We start from the raw sequence: 24,327 nt of genomic DNA, 5'->3' as shown, positions 1-24,327 counted from the left end.
GCTTTAAGCCAACTTTTTCCCTCTCCTCTTTCATTTTCATCAAGAGGCTTTTTCGCTCCTCTTCACTTTCTGCCATAAGGGTGGTGTCATCTGCATATCTGAGGTTATTGATATTTCTCCTGGCAATCTTGATTCCAGCTTGTGTTTCTTCCAGCCCAGCGTTTCTCATGATGTACTCTGTATGCTTAGTAATGGGAAATAAAACTTCCGTATTGGTTTCCTGACTCACGGGTGGAGGAGGAGAGGCCCCAGCCCAGTTCGTAGCTTTTCTGTGTGGTATGTCGGTACCAGCCAGAACAGACTGCCTGCTGCTCTGCTGTGTACTCAGGATGAAAATGCTGGTTAACAGGAGTCCTCCATGTGAGCAGAGCTCTTCATAGGCCATCTGGTTATATATGCGGTGTGGACAGTCAGACCCACAGCGACTCGGGGCAGTAGCTAGAGGGCTGGCCGACTGGTTGGGGACTTGGAAATAACAAAGTTGGACAGCCAGTTTTAAGTGTGACTGAAAGCGAGGCATATGCGTGGATCTCTAAGGGTGGGTACGGCGTGTGAGACACTCATTTTTCCACGCATAGCTGTCAGAGGACACTCCATGCGGAAATGAAGACGCCCTTTCCTGTGGATGCAGTTTCCCCCAACCCACTTGCTTCTGGTCCAGTGAGTCCAACTGCAGAGCTTCCAGAGTGGCAGGGACGAAGCTCTCCGCGGTTTCACACGCGTGGCCTTTCGCTCCGGCGGCCACTGCCGCTCCTAACTGCAAACCACCGACAGCGCGGACCAGCTCCCGATAGGGCTCCCGCGCCCACGGAGGACCGGAGAGCAGGCTGGCGCTGCGCTGGCTGTGCAGACTCCAGAGAGGGAGGCGGAGCCCAGTGCCCACAGGGCTGCGGGCCCCACTCCAGAAGTGCTCACCTCCCGCGCATGTGTCTGCGGAGCGTCCTCTTCAGCGCCATGGTTCCCGGCACGGCGGCCCCTCCGGCCAGGGGGAGCGGCTCGCAGCAGTGGAGGTGTGAAAACGCGGGTCCCCCCGCGGCCTTGGCGTGTGTTTCCTCGCTGGGAAGTGTGGCTCAGCAGCCAGCTGGGAAAGACTTCTGACAGCTGGGTTCTGTGTCCGGCTTAGAAGACACCTTGGGAGACCGAGGTGTTGCGTGGCAGGATGTGGGATGTCCTGAACAAACACTTCTCGGAGCTGGTCAACCATATACATTCGTTTCTCTGCTAGCCAGAGTCCGTGCCTTCCGGCAGGAGAGCGGGAGTGACCCCTCTCACTATCCCAGTTCACAGCCCACTTGGGAAGCAGTTGCTTCTCGTATCTACAGTTTTGGCTTTGGTGGTGTGGGAGGACTTGGGGATAAAAGGAGGAGTTACTGTGTCAGAGAGCAGTCATTACTCTGCTTGGCACTCTGGTCATTTTGGGCTCCTTGTGGCAGAGAAGGGGGTCACTGTTTTGTATGGGGGGATTACCCCAGTTACCAGGAAGGAACATGATTTATGCTACATAGCGGGAGCAGTGGCAGGGGGCCGGAGGATTTAATAGAGGATTTCTTACATGTACTGAATAGGCTGTGCTCAGTAGTCCTGGTCTATGGAAGACTACAGAAATGCAGTTAAGATTAGACCACTGAAGTCTTAAATTTTGGAGAAGGTCTGGACCACACTTGCTTGGAGGATTTGTCTAGCTGAGGTCTCGGTGCGGACATTAGGAGCACGGGACAGGGTGGCAGACGATTGGTGGAGACGTTAGGAGCGCGGGACAGGGTGGCAGATGATTCTGCTGGCTAGCTGCGGCAGTTATGATTCATTCTATAATATTTCTTCAAAGTTTTTCTCTTCTTTCTCATGGTGATGTGAGAGCTGATTAAACTGACTGTTCTAATGCATTAACTAGTGAGACATTGTGTGACCTCTATACTGGGGCACACATTACCCATTTAAGAAAACTTTTTAAAAATTTAAACTTCACTAAGGAATAATTGACAAGTATTTATATGTATATTTAAATTCTCAATGTGGTGATCCAGTATGCATATACATTGATGGATTACCAAAATCCAGGTAATTAACACATCTATCACTTCGCATAATTAATTCCTTTATTGCATGTGGTGAGAATGTTTAATACCTACTCTTAGCAATTTTCAAGTATATAAATATTATTAAGTATAGTCATCGTGCATATTAGGACCCCAGAACTTATTCTTCCTATAATGAGAAATTCATACCCTTTGACCTCATTTTTTTTGTTGTTTTTTAAGAGTCCACATAGAGGCAATGCCACGTGGTACTTCTTTCTCTCTGTGTAGCTTATTTTACTTAGCTAGTGCTCTCCAGCTTTACCCATGTTGAGGTAGACTTTTTTTTTAAGGTCTTAATATTCTTTTATTATGGAATTTCCTTATCCATTCATCGATAAAAGGGCATTTATATTATTTTCATATCTTGGATGTTATGAATAATGCTTCAATGAACATGGGTGTGCAGATATCCCTTTGAGATAACTGATTTCAATTCCTTCAGCTATAAAACCAGAAGTGAAATTGCTGGATCATACGGGAGCTCTGTTCTTAACTTTTGCAGGACCATCCCACTTTTCTATAGCTGACACACTTTGTATCTGGATAAAGGATAAGGTAGTAGTTGTTGTTGTTCAGTTGCCCAGTTGTGTCCAGCTCTTTGTGACCCCATGGATTGTAGCATGCCAGGCCTCCCTGTCCCTCACCATCTCCAGAGTTTGCCCAAGTTCAAATTCATTGCATTGGTGATGTTGTCCAGCCATTTCATCCTCTGATGCCCTCTTCTCCTGCTGCCCTTGATCTTTCCTAGCCTCAGGGACATTTCCAATGAGTTGTCTGTTTGCATCAGATGACCAAAATACTGGAGCTTCAGCATCTGTCCTTCCAGTGAGTATTCAGGGCGGATCTCCCTTAAGATGGACTGGTTGGATCTCCTTGCTGTCCAAGGGCCCCTCAGGAGTCTTTTCCTGCACCACAGTTCAAAGGCATCAATTCTTTGGTGCTCTGCCTTCTTTATGGCCCAGCTTTCACAACCATAGTTGACCACTGGGAAGACTGTAGCCTTGACTATGTAGACCTTTGTTGGCAGAATAATGTCTCTATTTTTCAACGTACTGTCTAGGTTTGTCATCCCTTTCTTGCCAGGAAGCAATCGCCTTCTGATTTCATGGCTGCAGTCACCGTCTGCAGTGAATTTGGAGCCCAAGAAGAGGACGTCTGTCACTATTTCCCCCTTTTCCCCTTCTATTTGCCATGCAGTAATGGGGCTGGGTGCCATGATCTTAGATTTTTATATTTAGTCTTACGCCAGCTCTTTCACTCTCCTCCTTCACCCTCATCGAGAGGCTCTTTAGTTCCTCTTTGCTTTCTGCCTATTAGAATGTTATCACCTGCATATCTGAGGTTGTTGATGGGTCTCCTGCCTATCTTTATGCCAGCCTGTAACTCATCCAGCCCGACATGATGTGCTTAGCGTATAGATTAAACAAACAGGGTGACCGCAGACAGCCCTGTCGCACTCCTTTCCCTATTTTGAACCAATCAGTTTGTCCATACAGGGTTCTAGCTGTTGCTTCTTGACCCGCATGCAGATTTCTTGGGAGACAGGTAGGATGGTCTGGCACTCCCATCTCTTGAAGAGCTTTCTGCATTTTGTCATGGCCACACAGTCAAAGGCTTTAGCATAGTTGATGAAACAGAGATAGATGTTTTTCTGAAATTCCCTTGCTTTCTCTATAATCTAGCGAATGTTGGCAGTTTGATCTCTAGTTCCTCTTCCTTTTCTAAACCCAGCTTGGACATCTGGAAGTTCTTGGTCCACATAATGCTGAAGACTAATATGCAAGATTTTAGGCATGACCCTACCAGCATGGGAGAGGACTGCAACTGTCTGATGCTTAGCACAAACTTTGGTTCTGCCCTTCTTAGGAACTGGGATGAGGACTGACTTTTTCTAGTCCTATGGCCAATGCTGAGTGTTCAGATTTGCTGACATAACGAATGCAGAACCTTGATGGCCTCCTCCTTTAGGGATTTGAGTAGTTCTGCTGGAATTTCATCGCATCCACTGGCTTTATTAACAGCAGTGCTTCTTAAGGCCCACTTGACTTCGCACTCCAGAATGTCTGGCTCTGGGTGACTGACCACGCCATCATAGTGATTTGGTTCATTAAGATCTTTTTTATCCAGTTCTTCCCACGTATTTTTTCCATCTTTTCTTGATCTCCTCAGCATCTACTAGGTCTCTACTGTTTTTAAAACCGCCCCGCTTTTCCATAGCTGGCACACTGTGCGTCTGGATAAAGGATGAGGTGGTACCGGAGTTGGAAGCCTGGCTGGCTGTGCTGGACGCCTTCCGATTGCGTTCTGGATCTTCTTCATCACTCTCCATGCCCGCCTCTGCCTCAGATGGCGATGAACTCCAGTCAGGTCCGGTCAGCGGCAGTCCCTGCAGGACTGGCCCAGGCTGCGTGTGTCCCTTGACTGGGAGAGGCCTCCTTTAATAACCTCTGTTCTTGTGGGCTGGTAAGCTCTCTTTCTTCTTGTTACTGCACTATCCTTTGTGGTTCTTCCATACCGACCGGCAGCTTTGTGGGCAGCCTTTGGACCTTCCTCCGCACATCCCACTGTGAATGTGCTGTTTGTTTCCTGAGTCCCTGGCCAATACCATTGCTTAGCACCACAACACTGTAACAACCGGAATAAACCACAGCCCATTCATCTGTATATTGACATTACAGTGATAACTAAGCATTTCAATCATTAAAGGATTAAATTTCATAAGGTAAGACTTTCAGATGTGAGCTTTGAAGTATATACATTTCAGAGTTTATATTTTGGCCATGCCACACAGCATGCAGAGTCTCGGCTCCTGTCCACGTTTAGTTCCTCTGCAGTGACTGCAGGAGGCCTAACCACGGCCCTGCCAGGGAAGCCCCAAGACGTGAAACATTTTTCCAGAACACAATATTGATATATTATTTTAGTGCTCACTTCCCATGTGACTCAGCAGGTAAAGAATCCTCCTGAAATGCGAGAGACCTGGGTTTGATCCCTGGGTTGGGAAGGCCCCCTGGAGCAGGGAACAGCTACCCACTCCAGTAGTCTGGCCTGGAGAATTCCATGGACAGTCCATGGGGTAGCAAAGAGTTGGACATCACTGAGCAACTTTCGTTTCATTTTCATTTTTCAACCCTTTAGAAATATTTTATAACAGTGTAAGGGCTGAAAAAAGCCAGAAATATTAAAAGACATGGCCAAAATGTTGAAGAAGTACCGGCACTGTGATTGGAATCTTGCACTTTTCTCAGAATATCCTCTATATTTTGGCTTGTAATATGCTATCAGAAGCTTGGTGTACTCATCTTTCCTCATTAGCAAGTCTTTTCCATAAATCGTTTAGCTCAATACATCTTATCTTTAAGTATAGAGTATAATATATTTACTCAGTCAGTGGAGACGATTTCATAGAAGCTTTGACAAATTTGGTGCATTTTAGATGGCGAGTTTGTATTTATTTGTTTGTCTTTCAAATTATACACTGAACTTTTGATGTCTAGATTTTTTAGTGACTAGAACCAGCCTTTTTGAGATATAATTTATACGCTATAATGGTCACATGTTTAGGGTGCACAGTTCAGTGGGTTTTAGTTTATATAGAGAGGTGTGCGTCTGCCAGCCTCAACTTTAGAACACCTTCATGCTGCTCCAGGGAAACCTTACACCACGTTGCTTAATGAGTGAGTGAGTGACGTCACTCTGTGGAGTCCAGCTCTTTGCCACCCCGTGGACGGCAGCCCACCAGGTTCCACCCTCCGTGGGATTCTCCAGGCAAGAGTGCTGGAGTGGGTTGCCCTCACCTTCTCCAGGAGATCTTCCCCACCCAGGGACTGAACCTGGGTATCTCGCATTACAGGCAGACGCTTTACCGTCTGCGCCCCCAGGGGAGTCCCTGTGAGACCCTTTTGCTCCCCCTAATTCTAGGCAACCAGCGAACACTAAACTGCTCTCCCTTTTTATAGCTCTGTTGGGGTCTGGAGTCTGACCTCTGTCTCTGTGTGCACGTGTTTCGTACAGGGTGTTACATAGTACCCGTGCAGTGTAATGGGTTTGCTTAATAAATGTCATCGCTGGCCGGTGCGGTTAGAGCAGCCGTGTTTGAATGGTCTGCTTTCTCTGAATATCTGTGATTGTTCTACTATAAATTTGTTTCTCTGGACATGCCAAATATGAAGCCAGGAAACTGTGCTTTTATAAAGTGTATTTTGTTTTATCTTCCAAATTGAGATCGCACAGCTGCAGTCAGCCTTGGTTTATAACCAGGAGCATACTCTTTTACTTAAGTTTCTCCCTGCTCCCCAGAAGCCTTCTGTGACTTCACCATCATTTCCGTAATTATAGACTCAGGAAGCATGTCTTTGGAATTCAGAACTTGCTCTTCAGCTGGTCTGCTGGGCCATCCTCAGGTATTCATGTATGATGAGATTTATTGACGGAATCCCCTCGGTCTCCACAGCAGGTCAGGGTTATGCAGCCAGGGTTCATGTGAGGGACCCTAGAGAATAAGGGCAGACAAACCCAAGGGCGCACCTTGAAGATGCCTGTCCTGGACACTGACCCAAGCCAAGCTAGCCTGTGGCCTGTCCCCGTGGCCTGGTGGTGACGCCCGAGTCCGAGGAGTCTCAGAGCTATCATCATTAGAATAGCATCAGACCACTGCATATTGGGCTTGTGGTCAGAGCTCCCTTCTGTTTTTAGATGAAGAGGAATCAAATTAACCCTCTGGACCCTGTGACCTGGGCTACCAGACGCAGCCCCTCCCAGTGACGTCGTGTGCAGAGTCCACGCGGGTGTGTGTGTGTGAACACTTGGAGGGAAGGGAATAGCATCACAGCAGACTCAGGCCAGGCTAAGGCTGGAGGAGCACACAGCCTCCGCAGTTCCTGCCCCAGCAGTCTCGGCCCCGCCGCTCACAGTGAATAGGCTTGCTGCGTCTCCTCAAGGCAACTACCTAATGTTTAGTTACTACAGAGTCCTGAACAAATGAAGGTCTCGTCCTTCCCAGCTTTCACTCTCAGCTGCTACGCTGCATCTTAAATGGAAGGGAAAGTGAGGATTGCTAAGAAGTGGCAAGTCCTTTGTCTTGCTTATTTTCTTTGCCTTGTGCCATTTTGGAGCTAGGCGGGGGTGGAGATTCCGTGGAGTGAGGGAAAGACACACAATTTTAGTCCTATTCCATTTTAAATACTGTTAGATGGGTAGGTATTAATACCTGGAGAAAACGTAATCACTCAGTATTTTCAAAAGGGAAAAAAAAGGAATATGAAGAATCAACGAGGGAGAAGTCGTTTCTGCTTTTAATATTTCATCACAAAAGTTGTCCACTTGCGGTTTCTATCGGTTAGGCTTTCAGAAGCCCTTCTCCTGGAATTCTGAGGGTGTGAGGGGAATGCTGCTTCCCTTGCACAGAATTGATAAGAACGTCCCAGACAACCAGCCCAGTGGCTGCCTTATTTCCACCTTCTGCTGTCTGCTTGATGTGTGATGGGAGTTTCTGGTAGCCACAACTATTGGGAGACTTAGAAATAGGAGCACTTTGGGGCTGGAAAGGAGGAGACAGATGCAGGGTGGTGATGGGAAGCTTCCACGGTGGATCGTCGGGAAATTTTACTTCTCTTCTGCTTTCCGGAGGCTTCTTCATTTTGTACTTTCTCCTCACGTTCACAGCTGTGCACAGTAGAAATCTGTGGACAAGAGTCTGTCCACATCTTCTCTAGGGGTTCGGGGTGCCCTTGGAGGACCAACAGAAGGAGCTGATAGATTCTAGGGCTGGGCGTGGTCAACAAACAGTTCAGTTCAGATGGGTCGCTCAGTCGTGTCTGACTCTTTGCAGCATGTCAGGCCTCCCTGTCCATCACCAACTCCCGGAGGTTACTCAAACTCAAGTCCATTGAGTCGGTGATGCCATCCAACCATCTCATCCTCTGGTGTCTCCTTCTCCTCCTGCCTTCAATCTTTCCCAGCATCAGGGCCTTTTCCAATGAGTCAGCTCTTTGCATCAGGTGGCCAAAGTATTGGAGTTTCAGCTTCAACATCAGTCCTTCCAATGAACACTCAGGACTGATCTCCTTTAGGATGGACTGGTTGGATCTCCTTGCAGTCCAAGGGACTTGAAAGAGTCTTCTCCAATACCACAGCTCAAAAGCATCAATTCTTCGGCACTCAGCTTTCTTTATAGTCCAACTCTCACATCCATACATGACCACTGGGAAAACCATAGCCTTGACTAGATGGACCTTTGTTGGCAAAGTAATGTCTCTGCTTTTTATTATGCTGTCTAGGTTGGTCACAACTTTCCTTCCAAGGACTAAGCGTCTTTTAACTTCATGGCTGCAGTCACCATCTGTAGTGATTCTGGAGCCCCCCAAAATAAAGTCTGACACTGTTTCCACTGTTTCCCCATCTATTTGCCATGGAGTGATGGGACCAGATGCCATGATCTTCGTTTTCTGAACGTTGAGCTTTAAGCCAACTTTTTCACTCTCCTCTTTCACTTTCATCAAGAGGCTTTTTAGCTCCTCTTCACTTTCTGCCATAAGGGTGGTGTCATCTGCATATCTGAGGTTATTGATATTTCTCCGGCAGTCTTGATTCCTAATAACAAACAATTAGGTATGTGTAACAACCAACGCGGTTAGAATTTCCTCTCAGGAAAGGTCCCTGCCCCAGAGAGGGGACGCTGAGTCGGTGAGTGTCTTCCTCGCACACCTGCAGAAGCTGTCAGACAGCCTGGCGCTAGGGGAGGGTTCGTCCTTTGTGGTGTGCAGTAAACGGCTGTGATGTCAGCGGCCAGCAAGCTAGAGTGTTACCTGTGAATGAGGCAAGAGTCACACGTCGCTGAGCTCAGCGAGGAAAACCTGCGATCTCGTGAGACCCACGTGTCCCAGACACACTCTCTCAGCTGTGAATCAGTCACTCTGTGAGACCGTCACCTCTTCCAGGTCCCCAGAGCACGGCGGCTGTGCTGATGGAGCCGAGCAGAATGCCTGTCTCCAAGGGCGTGGACGTTTGGAAGGGAGAGTTTGGTTATGCTTTCATAAAACAGAGCCTCAGGGTTCCTCTACTGTTCTCTGCCTGTTCTTCGTACTTCATTTTTCATGCCTTCTTTCATTGTTTCAATATTTGCTGAGAACCTGTGTTATCAGGACCCCGTGCTAGTCAGGTATACAGAGGCGAGTGTGGTACACAGATGCAGCTCACCACTTGCCCTCCCTGAACCCTCAAGGACACACCTGTTTTGTCTGCATCAAGGGTACTTAATCTGCTGTGTGCCTGGATGATTCCTGAAGCAACCTTCAAAATCTTGTGTGTGTGCGTGTCATATGCAGAGAAAACCCACAGCGTTCATCGCATTTTCAAATAGGTCCAGGGAATAAGCCTTGTATAATTAAAAGTATCACTCTTGTTAATTTGAGTAAATATGGGGATGTATTTGATTAAACTGGCAAATTTTAGACGTCAGATTATACCCACAAGCCAAAAGCTGACAAACTGTAGGACCAAAAGGACACACCAAATGGTTGTGCAAGAGTTTCTGACTTCAGCAGAGCAGAGGGCAGCTTGTTTACACAGAGCGTCAGGCATCTGGGGCTTTGTGTAAGAAGTGATTGCTCAACACACCGCACATATAAACACTCCAAAATGAAAGAACTTGATTCACCACCAGCCACGGGTCTACTTTTTACAAATCTGGCTATTTTTGTTCATTGTATAACTTTATTTTGACTTTTTTAGAAACTAGAATGTCCTCTGACATATGGGAGACTGGTTTGCTAAATTTTATCATTTTAGGGATGTTTATTGTTGTGACTTGTTGTAACTACTTAAAATGTCATGCACAGTCAATGTAGTCATTTGGAAGAACAATTAGCAAATTACTAATTGGGTAATGGGCAAAGAACGACCATTGTTGAGTTAATAGTGAAAAAAAAGCTCACAACTTACAGTATTCTGTAAGTTTTATTTTGTGCTTTTGGGGCATTCTCTTAAGTTTGAAAACAACCCTAGTAGAAGAGCACTACTATCGCTGTATTAAAGACATGAAAACTGACCTTTAACTGCAAGCTCCCTTTTTTGAAGTGATCAGCTATATTTGACTATCATGTAAGCAAAGCAGATTTGTAGAAAGTCCTCTTATTAGTAAAATCTAAATAAAGCATTTGCTGAATATTTCGTATAAGTAAATATAGATGACTTTAGAGCATGCCAAAATCATGAGTTTTTAATAGCTGTGTGAACACCATCTTTGATTCATAAATTTGCAGCCCTTTTCACGCCTTCGTTCTGTTAGATCAGAGCATTACTAGATTCACCAGTTACCTAGAACAGTGTCAGAGAGTAGATGGAAATGCTAATAGTGTTTTATAGAAAATAAGCTGTTATCAACTGGCTCCCGCTTGCCAGGCCTACACTGGGTGCTTTGCATACGTGAATGTGAACTCGTAAGAACAAGCCTTTGTGGCAGGAAATATTTCTGATGAGGAAATTGGCGTTCAGAAAGCTGTGTAACTTTTCTGGATTTACTCAATCCATGAGGTGTCCACCTGGGGATCCGATTTAAGTGTCTTTGATTTAAAAGCTCACCCCATTACCTGCAATACTCTTCTCGGAGCAAATCTGAAGGAAATCCTGATAAGTGAAGTTAACTGCTGTGACTCTCAAATTAGTCATCTGCCCAGCAAGTCACATGTTCTCTTGGAGACCAGTAATGGAAAGGCAGGGGTCGCTGAAACTGATAGAAACTGACAAAAGTGTTGCCTGTTGCTGATTTGTTTTCCCATTTTTTCCCAGGGGGTCAGTCTGATGGCTGCACAAGCACTCCCCAAACGCAGAGAACTGTGTTCAGTGCAGTCGCTCAGTCGTGTCCGACTCTCTGCGACCCCATGAAGCGCAGCACGCCAGGCCTCCCTGTCGGTGTGGGGTCACCAAAGCTCACAGCTCCATCAGTTCTGCCTGGACACAAGCAACGCAGAGTGGGTAAGGGTCTCTGCTCCTTTTCTTTGCTTCTCCAGGTCACCAGCCCCCAAATCAGCGAAGCCTTGCTGAATTTCACCACTGCCTTCTAAGAGAATGGCTGTTTGCAGAAGTGGTGACCCTGAAGCATCTCTTAAACGACCTTGAATAATTTTCTGAGGTTTGGTTGAGTCAGTAATTCCACATTTAAATCTCTGAGGATGCCCTTTAGATGATTTAGTAAGAGTGTGTGTGAGTGTGTGTGTGTGTGTGTGAGTGTGTGTGGTGTGTGTGTGAGTGTGTGTGAGAGTATGTGTGTGTGTGTGAGTGTATGTGTGAGACTGTGTGTGTGAGTGTGTGTGTGTGTGAGTGTTTGTGTGAGTGTGTGTGTGAATGTGTGTGTGAGAGTGTGTGTGAATGTGTGTGTGAGTGTGTTTGTGTGTGTGAGTGTGTGTATGTGTGTGTGAGTGTGTGAGAGTATGTGTGTGTGTGAGTGTGAGTGTGTGTGTGAGTGTGTTTGTGTGTGTTGTGTATGTGTGTGTGTGAGAGTATGTGTGTGTGTATGTGTGTGTGAGTGTGTTGTGTGAGTGTGAATGTGTGTGTGAGTGTGTGTTTGTGTGAGTGTGTGTTTTGTGTGTGTATGTGTGTGTGAGAATGTGTGTGTTTGTGTGAGTGTGTGTGTGAGTGTGAATGTGTGTGCGAGTGTGTGTTTGAGTGTGTGTGAGTGTGTGTGTGAGTATGTGTGTGTGACAGTGAGTGTGTGTGTGAGTGTGAATGTGTGTGTGTGTTTGTGTGTGTGTGAGTGTGTGTATGTGTGTGAGTGTGTGTGTGAGTGTGAATGTGTGTGTTTGTGTGTGTGTGAGTGTGTGTGACAGTGAGTGTGTGTGAGTGTGTGTATGAGTGTGAATGTGTGTGTGCGAGTGTGTGTGTTTGTGTGTGTGAGTGTGTGTATGTGTGTGTGAGTGTGTGTGAGTGTGAATGTGTGTGTGTGAGTGTGTGTGTGTGTGAGAGTATGTGTGTGTGTGTGAGTGTGTGTGTGTGTAGGTAGTTTTAACATAGACATATGCCATATATCAAGAGCTAACATTCCCTAAATACTGAATGCCTTGGGTTTGTTATATCTGTGAACTCTGATCTTGATGTGAAATCTATGGAGCCATTATCATCCCAGTCTCATAAGTGGAGACGCTGTCTCTCATCCCCTAGACTGACTGCAGTGTTTTGGTCTATGGTTCTGTGTCAGACCCTGGATGCGTTGTCTGATGCAAACATAGACACATTCGTGTAAACACAGTTATGAGTAAGGTCAGGCACGGCCAAGACGTCTGAACTCATGTTTCAGGCTTCCGTCAGAATGCATGTAGAGTGAGCAGTTGCCGCTGCGGTCGTCCAGTCGCTGAGTCATTGTCCAGCTGTTTGCGACCCCATGGGCTGCAGCGAGCCAGGCTTCCCCATCCTTCACTACCTCCTGGAGTAGTAGTATATAATAAAAGTAACTTCTGTTTCTTCAGTTAATTTTTATTTAACTAGCTTGTCTGAGTCCATAGTGGATTGGACAAAAAACATCATTGTCCAATTACAATGCTTCATTTGACATAGAAATTCGAAAAAGAGATGAATTCTTTTAATAAAAACATAACCTCTACGTGACAAGTGGTTTTTGAAAAGGGCAGGAAGAATGAGGGACGTTTCTGCCCTGTCCTTGCTGGGGCCAACGCTGACATGTGATGGTGCCGCCGTGACAGTGACGGTGGGCTACGTGCTGTAGGTGCCGTGACAGGCCAATAATTACATTTCATGTCTTAGGGAAGGAAACTATGGGCAGCTTTTGGGTGTGAAGTCAGGTAGCAGTGAAACTTTGTCCCAAAGATCTGAGCACAGAGAGGAAGTATTTGATATTGAGTGTTGGAAAGATTTTTTTAATTCTCACTTATACCAAGAGTATGGCTGAGGGGAAAACGCTGAGCGAGATGGGAAAGAAGAAGGCACTTGTCCCTAGTGGATTCTGTCATTAAATTTGTTCACGTCATCAGAGAGACCAACTGCCTGTTTGCCTGTCACGTGCCATATCTTTGCTTCGCTCATTTGGTTAGCTGTGGCAAGATGTCTGTTTCCAAGGCAAGCCCAGGATTCTCTGGGCTCAAAGGAACAGGGGCTGGAGTAACAAACCCAGCGGATGGAGAGAGAAGATGAGGGCAGCGTGAGGGCCCCTCAGGGACGCTGAGGATAAATCTCTCGCCACCGAAACGGGCCTCGTCCACCCTGCTTTCTGGCTTCTGTGGCGTTTCTGAGTCGAGAAGGTCGGAACCCAACCCGCGGGCTATCCTATCCCCTGGTGGTTAGCTAGTGACCCTGTCGCTCAACCTACATTTACCCGATAGACACTGTCTATAGAAGGGTTAATTTGACTGTTACTTCTTGATGCAAACATTAAAACGAAACAACAGCAAAGACACCGTGCCTGAGTGGCACCCGATTCTCTTGCAGGGATCTCTGTGTTTCAAAGTGATCAACATTTGATTCCTGCAGCCTAGAGTTGGACATATAAAAAAGAAGAGAAAAACATAGACTTCGTTCTTCAGAACGAATCATAATCACTACCGTCACATTTAGAATGCCAGGCACAGCACCTGCAAAATCTTCCTGATTTTTACAATTCTTATGAGACAGGCATTGTCAGGTAATGTCAGCTGGTGGTTAAGCACAAGATTTGGAGTCCACCATGCAGTGTCCATTGACAAGTGGAAACTTTTCTAAACCTCAGTTTCCTCATCTATAAAAAGGGGGTAAACAGTAGCTGCCTTGTAAACACTGAAAACGGTTTAGTGCTAGTTATTATTACAAGTTCAGAATGGTTAAGCAAGTGATTCAAGGTCACCAAGTTAGTGTGTGGCAGAGGAGAGATTCACATACAATTTTGGTTGGCCCCAAAACTCTCTCTTTTTTTTTTCCCTAGGTGTATCACAAATTGTATGTTTTTTTCCCTTTGTCTTTGAAAATAAGACTGTTTCTTCAGAAAACCAACCCCCCCGTGCAGAGCCATGCCAGAGAGAGAGGAATGCTTCCCTGGTCCAGATTAGATAGCAGATGATGCATTAACCCCAACACCAAGAAAGACAGGAAAGAGAAATGAAGCCCCTGTCTTTAGGAGTTCAGATTCAACAAACAAATCCTTCCTCGGGCGCAAGGACTCATTAGAAATGGTTTAAAAGAATAACCAGAGAAGACTCCTCTTTGTTATTGTCCAGTCACTCAGTCGTGTCCGACTCTTTTCGACCCCAGGGACTGAAGCACGCCAGGCCTCCACGTCCATCACCAACTCCCAGAGCTTGCTCAAACTCATGTCCATGGAGTCAGTGATGCCATCCAGCCATCTCATCCTCTGTTGTTCCCTTCTCCTCCTGCCCTCAATCTTTCCCAGCATCAGAGTCTTTTCTAATTACTAAGCTTTTTGCATCATGGGAGCCAAAGTATCAGTCCTTCAGCATCAGTCCTTCCAATGAATATTCAGGACTGATCTTTGGAAGGGATTGGTTGGATCTCCTTGCAGTCCAAGGGACTCTCAAGAATTTTCTCCAGCACCACAGTTCAAAATCGTCAATTTTTTGGTGCTCAGCCTTCTTTATGGTCCAATTCTCACATTCATACATGACCACTGGAAAAACCATAGCCTTGACTAGATGGACCTTTGTTGGCAAAGTGATGTCTCTGCTTTTTAATATGCTGTCTAAGTTTGTCATAGCTTTTCTTCCAAGGAGTAAGCATCTTTTAATTTTGTGGCTGCAGTCACTATCTGCAGTGATTTTGGAGCAAAAGAAACTAAAAATTCTCTCACTGTTTCCATTGTTTCCCCATCTATTTGCCATGAAGTGATGGGACCGGATGCCACGATCTTTGTTTCCTTGAATGTTGAGTTTTAAGCCAACTTTTTCACTCTCCTCTTTCACTTTCATCAAGAGGCTGTTTAGTTCTTCACTTTCTCCCATAAAGATGCTGTCATTGTGTATCTGAGGTTACTGATATTTCTCCCGGCAATCTTGATTCCAGCTTGTGCTTCTTCCAGCCCAGAGTTTCGCATGATGTACGCTACATATAAGTTAAATAAGCAGGGTGACAATATACAGCCTTGGTGAACTCTTTTCCCAATTTGGAACCAGTCTGTTGTTCCATGTCCAGTTCTAACTGTTGCTTTCTGACCTGCATACAGATTTCTCAGGAGGCAGGTCAGGTGGTCTGGTATTCCCATCTCATTAAGAATTTTCCATAGTTTGTTGTGATCCACACAGTCAAAGGCTTTGGCATAGTCAATAAAGCAGAAGTAGATGTTTTTCTGGAACTCTCTTGCTTTTTTGATGATCCAACAGATGTTGGTAATTTGATCGCTGGTTCCTCTGCCTTTTCTAAATCCAGCTTGTACATCTGGAAGTTCTTGGTTCATGTACTGTTGAAGCCTGGCTTGGAGCATTTTGAGCATTACTTTACTAGTGTGTGAGATCAGTGCAATTGTGTGGTAGTTTGAACATTTTTTGGCATTGCTCTTCTTTGGAATTGGAAGGAAAAACGGCGTTTTCCAGTCCTATGGCCAAGGCAGTTTTTCCAAATTTGCTGGCATATTGAGTGCAACACTTCAACAGCATCATCTTTTAGGATTTGAAATAGTTTTGAAATAGCTCAGCTAGAATTTCATCACCTCCCCTGGCTTTGTTAACAGTGGACTAAGTTCGTGAGAAGACTAAGAGTCCCCTTGGCCAGGCGTGCTCCTTGGGAGTGCTAGTCTCAGCCGACATGGCTGCATCTGACAGAAATAGTCTTCTGCCGCTACTTGGGCAGGAGAGGGGGAGCCTGCTGCACGGCTCACTGGAGCCGCTAATACGCGCCTGCACAGAGCTGGAAAGGGGCAGGGATGCTTCTGTGCATCAGCAACAGCTGGAACGATGATGCCTTTGGGTCATTTCCAATCACAAAATAATCTATGTGAAAGTGAGGTTGCTCAGTCACGTCTGACTCTTTGCGACCCCGTGGACTATAGCCTACCAGCCTCCTCAGTCCATGGAATTTTCCAGGCAAGAGTGCTGGAGTGGGTTGCCATTTCCTTCTCCAGGGGATCTTCCCAACCCAGGGGTTGAACCCGGGTCTCCCGCATTGCAGGCAGCCGCTTTATCGTCTGAGCCACCAGGGAAGCCTCATAAAAATACTCTATATTTTGGTTTATTATCATCTTTAAATGTAGACTTGCAGAAAGCATGGCTGCTGACACCTTCAAGCCTTGCAGCGTCTAGTTTTCTTTGCCACAGAGTCTAAATGATTTTCTCAGTTACTGGTTCAAATCCCAAGGGAGAGGCCCAGGTGCCAAGGGTATGGGAGCATGACAAAACCCTTGAGAATCCTGTAGAGCTGGAGGAGGAGCCGCTCCCTGAAATGCAGGCTCTGTAGATAGGCCACGCTCCAGCTGCATCGGGAAGCTGCCAAACCAGAGGCCATCCATTTTCAGAACAGGCTCACCAAAGTGTAAACTTATGATTTGTGAGCCTTAGACATAGGCAAACACGTTCAAAATATTTGTGAAGAAACTCTTTTTTGGAAAACTTAAAATATCATACTTTTCTTGAGCAAATTTTCCTAAAATGCATGACAATCCAAACTCATCTCATTTTCAATCTCTTATTCTCCTAAATGAATAATAGAATTCTATAGGAAAAAAGTATGTTTGCAGAGTTAGGGTTTTACCTTTTAAGGTTAATGGTAAAAAGCACAGTCAAATTCTTTTAAAACATGCTACTGAGATTTCAGATCCCAAGCTGGATTTCTCCATTAACATAGTTCTTGAAATGTTTCTATTTATTTGAAAGAACTGGCCTATGACCCTTAGTTTTCTCTTTTATTTTTTGGTTAATGCCCATCACTAATTACCTCCATTATGGCAGTGCAGACTGATGTCTTCTGAAACCTAATTTTACCCTAAATCTGTTATATTTTTGAAAATTAGCTTTTTCCTAATGAAAGAAATGGAGCTCTAATGTGGTTAGTCTCTTTTTATCTGCTTCTTAAATCCTAAAAATAAAAAGTGTCCATTCACGTATTTTTTCTTCACGCCGTCACTGCCCATATTTAACATTTTGTTAAGTGCATTCGCTCCTGTAGATGCAGCTGTTACCTACGTGTGTACTGGATGGACGTGGTCGTTACAGACCATGTCTATAACGCTTGTCTCACCTTTCCCTCTGCCTTTCGTATTATTTCCCATCAATATCTACAGTGAACCTTTCAACATCCACAACTCAGCACGTGCAAGAGAGAACTCGTTACCCCTCCTTTAAAACCTATCTCTTCCCAAGACTTCCTTAAAATAATAGCTCAGTTCAGTCACTGAGGCTTGAGTCAGATTCTCAGTGATTCCCCCATCACCCTACGAATACCAGTCAGTATCCAACTCAGCAGTTCTGCCTCATCTTCTTCCAGTTCTTAGAACCTCTACTGTGATTCAGACCCTTATCTTCTCTTGCCTAGACTTAACACCCTTTGGTTTGAAAAAGTTTACATGAGTAATACGGAAAGTTCTTATTCCCTTCACTTGGCTTCCCCAACATTGACATCTCACCTACTCATGACGCATTTATCAGGAAATTAACAGCTGTACAATATCACTTACTGAGCTGTAGTCTTTATTTGAATTTCACCAGTTTTCCCAGGAATGTCCTTGACATGTTCCAGCATCCGCATTGCATTTAGTTACCATGAATCCTTGATTCTCAACGATATGTGGCACTTCCTCAGTCTTTCCTTATTCTTTATGACCTTGACACTTTTGGAGAGTGTGAGCCGATTCTTTTGTGGACTATCCGTTCATGTCGGTTTCTCTCACTGTTTTTGGGGTCATGTTGAGGATATCCTTTGTGATCTGGTCTGAGCTTGTGTGTTTTTCTTACCCTTTGACTGACTTCATTTCTGTCTTCTTTCTTTGTCATATTGCACCTGAGGTTATTCATCTGAAGCATGGATTTATCCATGTCTCTTCCTGCACAAAAAAGCCTCCCGGGGTACACCAGAGGCCCGCATCTGCCTGGTATTCAAGGCCATGCGTGGTCTTATCCCCAATCGCATTTCCAGACTTCTCTCGGCTGGTGCTCACCTGTGACCCTGAGGCAGACTGATCTGGGTTCCCATTTTCTGTGCTGGACTCTGCGGCTCCACGTCTGCCCGTCCGCATGCCTGGCCTGTATGGTTTATATTACTATTGTGTTCATGTTACAGGCAAGGAGAGCGGAGTTCTGCGAGACTTACAGACTTGCCCAAGGTTGACAACCAGACTTGATACTTAGACTGTTTTCCCTCCAGAAGTCCAGGGATTTAGCCTCTACACTATACTGTCAGCTCTTCTATGAAAAATTGGGGTCTTATTCATCTTGAGTTTTCTCACTGAATCCAGTACACAGCCTTGTACACAGTATGGCTTTAATAGGTGTGAGCTGAATGGATGGATCCGTAAATGCTGACTTTGAAGATAGAAATGGACAGTTGTGACTGTGAAGTATAGAGAGAGGAGTTGCTTATATGAGCATTATGCTCTGATGAGAATCGACTACTGTGTATCACACAGCCGCTACGTTACTGTGCATTCTACAACTCTAAAGAGGGTACGTATCTGGCTCTCTTTCCGCATCACCTTCGGAGCCTAAATTATTTACAAAAGGCCGTGTGTAAATTTCCCTCTGAACCAAATCACACTCACTCCCAACACCGTCTTAGGTGTGTGACCGGCAGCTGTAATGAACAGCAAAGCTGCCATGTGGGCCAGCGGGAGAGGCGGGGGAAGTGAGCTTCCAGAGCAGCGAGGAGCGCTGGCCTCTCCGTGCCGGCAGGGGCTGGGGGCTGCTGCGTGAGAGGCTTGCAGGGAGGGGATCGCAGCGCCCCTCCAGGGAGCTGCCCCTCTGACCTGCCCTGGTTTGTTGGCTTGTGTTGAAAGTAGTTTCTGGGTTATTGGCTTCAGGCCTGGGGGGACTGTGAGCGCAGCACGTGTGTGCAGTTTGGAAGGTACTAATGTTCCTCCCAACAATTTTGATTTGTGCTTTAATTTCCCTCCAGAGAGCACATAATGTATTTTTTGGAGCTTGTTGATTCCCCAAACCTCTGGGTGCTTTTGAAAGGTGGCATTTAAGTACTCTGCTCTTGAAAGTGCAGCGCGTCCTCATCTTCAAACTCCTTTAGCTATCAAAGACTTGGGGCGTTATGAATTCTCTCTCTCTCTGATACGTTTGAAGAATAATCCAGTACCCCCAGATCAACAGGGGGAGACACTGGAGGAGAGACGGAGAGCAAACTACACTTTACATCTCTTCAGGAAGTCACTGATTTGCCTTTGGTGTATTTTATTTCCAAGGAGAACCTTGTTTGACATATTTTGGCAATGACACTTTCAGTTAACCAAAATCACATTTTCAAAAGCAACACATTTTCAATGGAAAAAATAAAAGGTTTTAAATCTATAACAAGTTAGGTTTGCTTTTTCACTTGAGGGAGATAATACTTTTCTTTTTTACTTCATCTTCCTGAATATTAGAAGCATAGACTGTTTTTATGGATAAAATGGGCAAGGGAGGTCCCTATTCAATCCATATATTTTCAAACTCTCGCCTAAAGGCAAACTGCAACTGATGGCTGGGTTGTTGGGTCTCTTACTCCAGCAGCTGTAAAACAAGGGCGAGTGTGCTTCACGGCCTGTCTCTTGGCAGTTTCACATTAACAGATCAAATGCCATCCGATCATCCTTTCCCGACTCTTCCGTGTGAGTATTCGTCAATGTTTCCGTCCGTTTCTGTCCCACGGCTACTTTGGGGACCCATGGAACCACCTCCTCTTCCCTGCACTCTGTCAAAATATCGCATTTGGCCTTCTGCTTCTGCTCTGACTTGTTCTCAAACTCTTGTCCCACACCCCAGCCTCATCGCCCTAACAAAGTACAGTTCTAACCCACGTCACACCATTGCTTTAAGCCCTCCAAAGAGTTTCATTTTGCTAAGGAGTAAGACCACAGGTTGTGTTTTCCCCTCCAGCATTAATGAGGTATGATTGGAAAGTAAATGTTATATCTATTTAGGGTGTTCAATGTGGTGTTTAATATATGTATACGCTGTGAAATGATTCCCCCAGTCACGATAATTAGCCTATTTACCTTCTGTTTTGTAGTGAGAACACCTAAGATCTCCTCCTCGCTTAGCGAATCTCAAGTGCACCGCACCTTATAAGCTGCGGTCTCCGTGCACACATTAGCTCTCCAGCACACACTCCTCTTATGACTGAAGCTCGCGCCCTTCAACCAGGATCCTCCCGTCCCCTCATGTCTCCAGCGCCCGGCGATCTTGGTGGTATGTTCCCATGAGCTTGACTGTTCTAGATTCCAGGCGCCATCGAGATCCTACAGTTTGTTTTTCTTTGGCATGTTTCTCTTGGCACCACGTCCTTGAGTCTAGTTCCTGTTGTTACAAGTGGCAGGATTTCCTTCTTCTTATGGCCGAACTGTTGCCTGTATAGGCAGACTGCGTTCTCTTTATCCATTCACCCATGGATGGACGCTTGGGTTGTTGCTGTATGTTGGCTGTTGTGAGCAGTGCTGCGGGAACACGGGGGCACAGACAGCTCTTCACGATGTTGCTTTCATTTTCTTTGGATGTAAAGTGAGATTGCTGAGTAATATGGTAGTTGTATTCTTAATTTTTTGAGGAAAATCTGTTTTTTTTCCGAGTCGTTGCACCAATTTACAGTCCCACCAGTAGCATTCCAATTTCTCCATATCCTGAGCATCCATCACTTGCTAACTTCTGACTTTTTGATGACAGCATCTGAACAGGCCTAAAGAGTACCTCACTGTGGGCTTTTTAGATTTATTTACTGATTATTTGTGCAGGTTTTTGCCTCACTGGGTCTTTGTGGCTGTCGTGGGCTCTCTCCAGGGGCCGCAGGCGGCGGCTGCTCCCGCGTGTGGCTGCAGGCCTCTCACCGTGGTGGATTCTCCTGTTGCGGAGCGTGGGTTCCAGGTGCGCCGGCTCTGCAGCTCATGGGCTCCAGAGCTCTGTTTTAGCAACTGTGGCGAGTGGACGTAGTAGCTCCGGGGCAGGTGGGGTCTTCTTGAACCAGGGACCAAACCCAGCTGCCCTGCATTGGTTAGGCGGGTTCTTAACCCTTAACCGCTGGACCACCAGAGGGGCCCTCAGTGTGCTTTTGGCTTCCAGGCCTCTGGTTATTAGTCATGCTGAGCTCCTTTTCATCTTGGCCGTTTGTGTGCCTTTGTTTATTTATTAATTTATTAATGCACTCATTCATTTTTTAAACTGAACTATAATTGATTTACAATGTCATATTAGTTTCAAGTGTGCAGCAAAGTCACTTAGTCATATATATATATATATATATACACACACACACACACACACACTCTTCCGATTCTTTCCCATTATAGGTTATTATTAATACAAGGTACTGAAAACAGTTCCCTGGGCTATACAGTAGGTTGTTATTGTTTATCTTACATATAGTAATGTGTATTTGTTAATCCCAAACTTATAATCTATCCCTCCCTTCCCCACCCCTTCTTCTTTGGAAACCATAAGCTTGTTTTCTGTATCTGTAAGTCTATTTCTGTTTTGTAAATAAGTTCATTTGTAACATTTTTTTGGATTCCACATTGTATGCCTTCTTTGAAAAAGATGTCTATTCAAGTTCTTTGCCCATTTTAAAATAAGCTTCTTTGTGGTTTTTGCTCTTGAGTTTATGGGGTCCTTATATATTTTAGATCTTAGCCCTCTATTGATATGTGGTTTGCAAATATTTTCTGCCATTCCATAAGTTGCCTTTACATTTTGTTGATGATTTCCTTTACTGTGCAGAAACTTTTTAGTGCGATGTAGCCTCATTTGTTTGTTTTTGCTTCTGTTACCTATCCAGGGTTATATCCAAAAATCATTGCCAAGACCAGTGTTCGGAAGCTGTTCCTCTGTCTTCTTCTAGCAGGTTTTCGGCTTCGGTTCTTGTGTTTAAGCTTCCAGTTTGTTTTGAATTAGTTTTGTGTGTGTGATAAGGGTCCAGTCTCATTCTTCTGCATGTGCGTACCCTGGTTTCCCAACACCATTTACTAAAGAGGATATCCTTCTCCCACTGACACAACTCAATGGAATATTATCCTATGTTCATGGATTGGAAAAATTAGCATTACTAAATGTCCATATGACCCAAAGCTATCTGCAGGTTCAGTGCAATTCCTATTAAAGTTCCAGTGCTGTTTTTCACAGAAGTAGAAAAATAATCCTAAAATTTGAATGGAGATGGAATATTCTCAATAGTGGGGAATAACATGTACAAACAGGTGAAGGTGGAAACTTGTATGTAGCCGTTTTGGGTAAATTATAAAGCACAAGTACTTAAACTCAGCTGCATTTGAAATCACAAGGACCTCTTGGAAACGCTGCTGCTAAGGCCCTATCCCTGGGATCTGATGAACTTGCTCTGAAGCACAGCTGGGTGTCAGGATTTTCCAAAGTTCCCCAGGTAAATTTGATGTGCAACCAAGGAAGAAAACCACTATTCAACAGTATGCAAAACTGAGTGAAAAAATAAATTGGGATCACATGCAGGAAGCAATTACATAGAAGACTCTGAAGGCAGCTTTGTTTTATGGATGGCTTGTTGGTGTTGAGTCACTAATTCTTGTCTGACTCTTGTGACCCTGTGGACTGTAGACCACCAGGCTCCTCTGCCTGTGGGATTTTCCAGGCAAGAATTCTGGAACTGGTTGCCATTTCCTACTCCCAGGAATCTTCCTGACCCAGGAATTAAACCCACATGTCTTGCATCGAAGGTGGATTCTTTACTGCTGAGAAACTGGGAAGGGTTCATTAAATATTATATATATATATATATATATATATATACATATACATATATATACACATATATTTTTTGCAAGTGGGGCGTAGAGCTTGGTTGTTGGGAGTGATGAGGGGGGAGTCTGTCTGCTTGGATTTCAGTCCTGACTCTGCCATTTGCTTCTCATGTGCTCTTGGGCTTCTGATTCTGCCTCAAGGGCAAGATTTCCTCACGGTATAAATCAAAACTTTGACAATAAATGTTGCCTTTCATTTCTGAACCTCTATCCGTGCAGCCTGAACTCTGAGTTCATTTCCTCAGGACTGCAGTTCCCAAGTTTGCTCTGTTCTAGTGTATACCGCTTGCCAGTATCCTTATGACCATCGTGCACCGGCAGGAAATGTCTAGCTGGGTTTCGAGGGACCGTGGGTAACTCTCTCGGGGTACAGGTTGTCTAGAGGAGAGCGCAACTAAACTGATGCGCTAACTGCCTGAACTAATTATGTATAACTATGTTAGCTTGTGTTACAAAAGGACAGTAGCAACATTCACCCAGAAAAGCAAGAACACGTTCAGAACAAGAGCCAAAATGATCATACAGTGTTCTAGGAATAAGTGTTTACACCAAAATGCTTAGAATCGCGGGGAAGAGACCAGGATAACGTCCGTAAGACAAAGAAGAACATAAAATGCATGTGCTCAGTCGGCTGCAGAGAGGCTCTAAGAGCACTGGCCACCGTTCTTTTTAAAAAGTGAGAGACGTCAGGGGTTGGTGATGAGAGACGTCAGGGGTTGGTGTAGATGAAGGGAGTTTCCCAGAGGCGGTGCAACCTGAAGGCCCTGAGAGAGGCTAAAACTTTCTCAAATCTAAGGGGATAAGAATCAATAGGTTTTACCCTAGAGGCAACTGTCTGTTTTTCTTCTCATTTGCTTCCTTATAAGGATGCCCCCCCCGCCCCACCCCCATTCTAGAAGAATGCACTTCACTGCACACACCCCACCAACAGGGGCTGAATGCAAATATTTTCCCTCACCTCAGGGGAGTGTTTGAAAACACTCTCTTGGAAAGAAAACCAATTTATTTGGTTGCTAATTATTTTGGCTCTGGTTTTAATGAGCCATCCACTGTAAAATATAAAGAGGATAATAAGGCTTTCTCTCTCTCTTTTTTTTAGAAAGTGATTTAGCAGCTATGGAGTTAAGATCCTGGATTCTGGTGCCAGACTGCTTGTGTTTGGATCCCTGCTTATTAGGTGTGTGACCTTGGGCAAATTGATCTCTCTGCCCTAGAGTCCTCATCCATAAAATGAGAATAATAACAGTACCTATCTCAAATGGTTGTAATGAGGATTAAAACAGTGATTATTCTTGTTATTGTTATTTATTGTCACCATTGGCCTGAAACCCTGGGAAGGGATGGGCAGTGGATGGAAGGACACATGCG

General features: G+C 45.1%; 1 long non-coding RNA gene across 2 annotated transcripts in view; it reads left to right on the top strand.

The window, feature by feature from the left end:
• The window catches only part of LOC106502376, an 83,680-nt gene that overhangs the window by 16,041 nt on the left and 43,312 nt on the right, over window positions 1-24,327 (top strand). For both annotated transcript variants that reach the window (XR_001918257.1, XR_001918258.1), the window contains exon 2: window positions 10,866-11,051. This is a non-coding gene — a long non-coding RNA (uncharacterized LOC106502376). The remainder of the gene's footprint in view (window positions 1-10,865; window positions 11,052-24,327) is intronic.

This window comes from Capra hircus, chromosome 7 (genome assembly GCF_001704415.2).
Source record: "Capra hircus breed San Clemente chromosome 7, ASM170441v1, whole genome shotgun sequence".
NCBI lineage: Eukaryota > Metazoa > Chordata > Mammalia > Artiodactyla > Bovidae > Capra > Capra hircus.
Note: the sequence above shows the minus strand (reverse complement) of the source record. Positions and strands in the feature narration are given on the sequence as shown.